Genomic DNA, 7,132 nt, shown 5'->3' with positions numbered 1-7,132 from the left:
TCGGTCGCCTTCCATTTTTTCTCTCTGATTAGTGTTATATAGATAATGGTTGTCTGGGTTATTTCCTCTTAAAACAATAATCACCACCACATGTTCCTGAAAATGTACCACATGGAGTCGTTATTAAATTTAACGAGTTTCTTTTTTACACCGATCCATCTCTCGCCGCAAAGCCAACATGCCGAGGAGTTAAAAACGTGATGGATCCTTAAAACCCATGAAAACGATGTATATTCTATTTCATAAAGACCAGGAACGAAGATCATTGAGGACACAGATAGGGATTTTTTCGCGCATGACGAAGCAGGAAGGAGTAGGAGGGAACTAAAGCAGTTTTTCCTTGTGAGATATTTATTTTATTTCATCTTAATAAATGTGCCATTGACAATATAGAAACCACGATATTTGCTACGCCAGGAGGTTATTGCAAGCCAGTCGAGTCTATGTAGTTGTGCTGATCTGGAACAAGGAGAAAAACATCATTCTGGAGCATATACTGCAGAAAACATCTACATTACATGGTAATCTTTTGGCTTATGCCATGTTCAAGAGGCAACCACAACGGCTATTTCCGTGCTGAGGGGTAGAGCTATGCAATTAATTTTTTTTTTATATTTGTATTTGCTATTGCGTTTAGCCGACAAAACAGATCTTATGGGGATGATAGGGTTGGACAGGACAGGGTTATAGATCAATCAATCAATCAATCAATCAATCAATCAATCAATCAATCAATCAATCAATCAATCAATCAATCAATCAATCAATCAATCAATCAATCAATCAATCAATCAATCAATCAATCAATCAATCAATCAATCAATCGTTCAATCAACACCTTGTGGGTGGGAGCGGTAAAAATAACACCCGCCGTAGCCCCTGTCTGTCGTAAGTGGCCCCAACGGCTCTCAACTTGGGAGCGTAGGTTGGCAACTACGGGGCCTTCAGCTGAGTCCTAGCATTGCTTCAAGTTATTTGTGCCAGGCTCTTCACATTCATCTATCCTATCCGACCTCCCTTGGTCAACTCTTGTTTTTTTTCCGACCCCGACGCTATTAGATTTCCGAAGGCTAGGGAGATGTTCATTGTCACGCCCTTCGTGTTCCTGGTCTTTCTCTGGCCGATACCCTCATTTTTCGAAGTGTCGGATCCCTTCCATTTTTCTCTCTGATTAGTGTTTTATAGAGGATGGTTGCCTAGTTGTACTTCCTCGCAAAACAATAATCACCACCACCACCCCAGCTTGTTCTCTTGAATTCCAATATCGTCGTTTTATACTCTTACCTATTTTTGAAACTCCACCCGAGCTTATTTGTCTACTAATATCACACCACACCATTCCTCTACTGACAGCTCTGAACATACCACTTAGTCGAACAGCTCGTCTCCTTTCTCCCAAATGTTCCCAGCCCAAACTTTGCAACATTTCGTAACTCAACTCTTTTGTCGGAAATCGCCCAGAACAAATCATGCTGCTTTCGTTTGGATTTTGTTTCTTCCAGTTCTCGCATAAAGTATTCCTAGTGTCGGTCCCATACACTGGGAGTCGGAACTCACCGAGTCAAACACCAGTTTATAAATATCTGTGGTCATTTTGTACACGTGCACTGACGGTGGATATTTTTGACTGTCTCGACCACTCTGCACTGCTAGTATCAATTTATATGACGTTTAGTTAGCGCTTCTATGATCATAGGTAACATACTGTAGCACGATTTGGGACTTGGGTAGGGTTGCTGTTTTCTTGCCTACACGCTTCTCTGATCTGTATCCAAATACTTGTTGGAACCCGAGTGAGTAGAGTACTCCACACCTCCTCCGCCCAATAGCATCATAAGATTCATAATTAATTTTAGTGATGACATTAGCTGCTGTTGGCTGCGTATTTGATACACATCTACTCACGTGTGGGTTAGCCACTGCTGCTGGAACTGTTGTTGCCTGGAAACAAAGAGTTATCATCGTGTTATAAAAATGCATGCAGAGTATAATATGAGGAATGCCAAGTAAGATGAAATGTAAATTCAAAGTAAACTTTGTGGGATAAAAATGTAATACTTTACATATGCGGATGATACAACCCTGACGTAGGCCTAGGAGAGTGAAGAAGAGCTTAGGCATCTGCTACTGAATGTCAAGAAAATGGAAAATAATGGCAATTACACTTAACACTTCTTGGCAAATAGACGGAGCAACACTATTTTCGTCTACCTAGAGTCCAAGATCACTGTTGACGGTGACTGCTGACAGGAAATTAAAAGACGTTTGCTCCTTGGGAGAAACAACAGTGTTTTCAGAATAGAGATATAATTTTAAAGATCAGTATAGTAAAAGAAGCTGATAGCAATTAAGAAGACAACCACCGTGTGGCGGTCCTCTTTTCTTCCGGCCTTCCCTGACAGAGGCCATAGTATTGTGAATGCTGAGGATAGATCACGGACGATCTACGCACTTTTATCTCCTAAAGGGGAAGAAGCCCCCCCCCCCCCCCCGCCAGTGTGTTCTTGTGGTGTCGACTTCACTGTGGCCCACATCCTCACAGAGTGCGAATTTCTCTCTGGTCCCCCTGTAAGTGGGGGCGGTAGAATAAAACCCATGGTATCCCCTGCCTGTCATAAGAGGTGACTAAAGGGGACCCCAGGGGCTCTCAACTTCGGAGCTCGGGTTGCGACAACGGGGCCCTTAGCTGACTCCTGGCATTGCTTCCACTTGCTTGTGCCAGGCTCGTCACTTTCATCTATTCTATCCGTCCTCCCTTGGTCAACTCTTGCTCTTTTCTGACCCCGAAGGTGTTAGAGCAGTCGAGGCCTAAGGAGTCTTTCTTTTTCACACCCTTCGTGGCCCTTGTCTTCCTTTGGCCGATACCTTCATTTGTCGAACTGCCGAATCCCTTCCATTTTCTCCCTGTGATTAGTGTTATGTAGAGGATGGTTGCTTACTTGTACATCCTCTTAAAACAATAATCAAAACCACCATCTCGCAGAGTACTAAAGTAAAGTACGTCTGAACAAACAATGATCAGCAAAAATACTCTGTGACTGTGAACTGTAAGCAAAAGAAAAGCTAAATATAAAATTTAAAAAACGGTGTCGAAATTCTCTGTGGGAAAATTAGATGATAACAAGTATGTCAATACTTCTTTCGTTTATGGCAATTCATGAATGGTTTCTAGTTTCATACGGCCGGCAGCCTTAAAACATCCTGCTAGGATGCACTTCACACATTTTGTTAAATGGCCTTATTGCATTACGCAAATTTTCGGATATTTTATTATACGAGGATTGGGGCAAAAGTCATGGCAACTATTTTTTTCTTGTAGATATGTGAACGGATCACAAATGTATATGTGTCGTGTGGAAGTTCTGCAGGCATAGTGTGTATGCAGAACAACAGATGGCTCTGTGATAGCTGGTAGTAGCGCAGCGAGGGCTGTGAAATCAGTCAGTTGGTGAGTGTCGTGCGAGATGGAAGTAACCCGTCTTGAGCAGCGCGCTTACATCAAAATAGCCGCTTCCAAAGGATAAATGCGATGGAATGTCACAGTGAATTAGTGGAAGCCCTTGGGAATAATGCCCTACCATACCGTACAGTAGCACGGTGGGTAGGAAAGTTACAGCAAGGACGTGTGTCAACCAGTGATGAGCAACGTTCGGGACGACCTGTCAGTGTGCAGACCGACGTGGCACGTGCCGTCATCGAACAGATCCTAGATGAAGACAGACGATGAACGCTACTGGAGTTAGAGAGCGGAAGTGGTATCGAGAAACGCACCGTATACAGGATATTGCGTAATGAGCTGCAACTGCGCAAAATCGCATCGCGGTGGGTACCGCATGCACTGACGGAAGTTCAAAGGTGGGTGCACTATGCAATATGCTCCGATCACCTTGCACGCTGGCAACAGGAAGGCTATCAATACTTGTCACGAATAATCGCCATCCATGAATTGTGGGCCAGGGCATACGAACCAGAACTGAAACGTCAGTCCGCGGAGTGGCGACATGCTTGAACACCAAGGAGGCAGAAGGTCCGTCAGAGTCCTTCCCCAGTCAAATTGACGGTGATGTCGCGTATGACGTCAGGGGTGTCACTGTTTGCCACTTTGTTCCACATGGTAGAACAGTGACCGCACAGTACTACAGGCACTTCCTGGTGCGACAGGTACGACGTGGCGTTCGGGAGAAACGTCGGGATCTTGTGGACAGTGCAATAATCCTGCACGACAATGCAAAACCATATAAAGCAGAGTGTGCAGGGCAGCTACTGCGACGTTGGAGATGGGAAGAATTGGAGCACCCACCGTACTCTCCAGACATTTCGTCCTGTGACTTTCATCTCATTCGAAAGATTAAGGAACCACTACGTGATAGGCGGTTTGCAACACGAGAGGACATTGCTAATGCTGTGCGCCAACAGGTGACCCGATTCACACATAGTGCGGCAAATGCTGAGGCAGATGGTATTCAGCGCCTCCCACATCGTTGGCAGCATGTGGTGTCAGTAGCTGGGGACTACTTTGAGGGCCTTTAGGCCCAAGTTTGTCATGTCAACTTTATGTGAACTGTGTTGTCATTCTTTTGCAGCGAGAAGGCCATATTGCCCTGTATACTACCGTAATAAATTAGTGCGTTACGATATTTCAGTGCCATACATTGTCCACACATGTAGTTAACACCTTTCCTTTCGTCTGTATATGTCACATTTTCCAACCGGACTGGTATCTTCAAGAAAAACATAGTTGCCGTGACTTTTGCCCCAACCCTCGTATATTATATTTATGTTAAAAGAAAGGGTGAAGAATCACTCAGGATTTCTGTCTTTACATAATCTCTCGTTATTTTATTGTTTTCATTCTGAACATGTTTGTTCTTCATGAATTTTAATTTTCCATAGTTTCTGTAATCTTTATAGGTAGTTGATTTTTCCTTAACTTGCCGTTAATATATGTTCATGACTTCTTTAATTTTTATTGTTATTTTAAAATATTGTTAATGTCGATAGAAATTAGAATGTTGCAGACAATAATAACTAAGTAATGAATTAATAACAACAGTGAAATAAAAGAAATACCGTGTAAAGAAATAAACATAACACTGGATAACATTTGGCAGACTGAAATCAGTACTAAGCCAGATGAAAATCGTAAACGAGATACTTACTGGGTGGTGGTCCAGGAGGAGGGCCATTAGGATGTCCGGCTACGGGCGAGGCGACAGCATTGCCAACCTAAAATTACGACACAAAATATGAAATGAGCCGGCCCTGAGCATTATGAGCAGTTGGCTACTATGAAGCGAAGCAACTTCGCGACCTGGGAATCGGAGTGGCTAGCTAGCCGAACTCCCAACAAGCTGAGAGCAATTAAGAAGACAACCACCGTGTGGCGGTCTTTTTACCGTACTTCACGGAGAGAGGCAATGGTATTGTGTAGGCTGAGGATAGGTCACGGACGATCTACGCACTCTTATCGACTAAAGAGGAAAGACCCTCAATGTGTTCGTCACAATGGCCAGCCCCTGTGGGTGGGGGTGGTAGAATAACACCCATGGTATCCCCTGCCTGTCGTGTGATGTGACGAAAAGAGGCCGCAGGGGTTCTCAATTGGGAGCGTGGATTGGCGACCACGGGCACTATAATTGAGTCCTGACATTGCTTCCACATACATGTGCCAGGCTCCTCAATTTAATCTATTCTATCAACTCTTGTTCTTTTAGGACTCCGACGCTATTAGGCTTGCGAGGGCTAGGGAATCTTTCATACCGACCTCGATAGCTGCAGTCGTTTAACTACGGCCAGTATCCAGTAATCGGAAGATAGTGGGTCGAGCCCTACTGTCGGCAGCCCTGAAGATGGTTTTCCGTTGTTTCCCATTTTCACACCAGGCAAATGCCGGGGTTGTACCTTAATTAAGGCCACGGCCGCTTCCTTCCAATTCCTAGCCGTTTCCTATCCCATCGTCGCCATAAGACATATCTGTGTCGGTGCGACGTAAAGCAACAAAAAAAAAAAAAAAAAACCTTTCATTTTCACGTCCTTCGTGGCCCTTGACTTTCTTTGGCCGATACCTTCATTTTTCGAACTGTTGGACCCCTTCCAGTTTTTCTCTCTGATTGGTATTACGTAGAGGATGAATGCCTAATCGAACTTCCTCTTAAAACAATAATCACAACCACCACTCGCGTAACACAGAGATAATATTATTATTAATAATAATAATAATAATAATAATAATAATAATAATACCAGACCATGGCCTGAGAGAGAAGATTAAAACTGCAGGTTTACAATGACAAACAGCTGTGGATAAAAATTTAGTATCGAAAAAATTCTTAGATATTGCATAAAAAGTTGTGATCATATCATAAAACTGGGTAAATAAAAATTGTAGAATAATATATCCAGAGTAGTTTGCTAACTTACGGCAATGGCCAGCAGGAGCGCCAGGATGGTGAGGACAGTGTAGAGCTGCATGTTGAGTTGTGATGTGTGCTACAGATGTTGGACCATTTTATATAGCACTTCGTTGTGTAACGGTTGACATCATCAAACTGTCAGTCAGACAGAGTTGTCAGTCACTGTTGACAATGGAAGATCCTCTTCCTCCTCTAGCATGACATTCAATATTAATGGTTTCATTTATTAAGGTGAGTTAATCCTCATTTCAATATATTTTGGTATGCTCGTATTTTCATTCTGAAAAATAATTTGCAATTTATCGATTTTAAATTCGTGCAGCTATTTCTAGCCGGGTGCAGCCCTTGTAATGCAGACCCTCCGATGAGTGTGGGCGGCATCTGCCATGTGTAGCTAACTGCGTGTTATTGTGGCAGAGGATAGTGTTGTGTGTGGTGTATGAGTTGCAGGGATGTTGGGGACAGCACAAATACCCAGCCCCCGAGCAATTGGAATTAACCAATGAAGGTTAAAATCACCGACCCGGCCGCGAATTGAACCCGGAATCCTCTTGACCGCTAACCATTTAGCCATAGAGCCGGACAATTTCTCGATGAAACTGCGAATGAGTTGTTAATAAACTTGTTCTAAAAACACGTGTTGCTATATTTAATGACTTAGAGTCAAGCATAAATGTATTATTCACATGCGTCTCTTGATACGCAACCGCCTGTGAGTG

At 43.3% G+C, this 7,132-nt stretch overlaps 1 long non-coding RNA gene across 1 annotated transcript; it reads right to left on the bottom strand.

Annotated features, from left to right (window-relative positions):
• Positions 1 to 333: 333 nt before the first annotated feature.
• On the bottom strand, positions 334 to 6,472 carry LOC137503214 (uncharacterized). The gene is made up of 4 exons (XR_011019104.1): positions 6,421 to 6,472; positions 5,160 to 5,226; positions 1,906 to 1,941; positions 334 to 459 (listed from the first exon to the last, which is right to left on the bottom strand). It is a non-coding gene; the product is annotated as an uncharacterized lncRNA (long non-coding RNA).
• Positions 6,473 to 7,132: the final 660 nt, after the last annotated feature.

This window comes from Anabrus simplex, chromosome X (assembly GCF_040414725.1).
Source record: "Anabrus simplex isolate iqAnaSimp1 chromosome X, ASM4041472v1, whole genome shotgun sequence".
NCBI lineage: Eukaryota > Metazoa > Arthropoda > Insecta > Orthoptera > Tettigoniidae > Anabrus > Anabrus simplex.
This window is presented reverse-complemented; position numbering and strand designations above follow the sequence as displayed.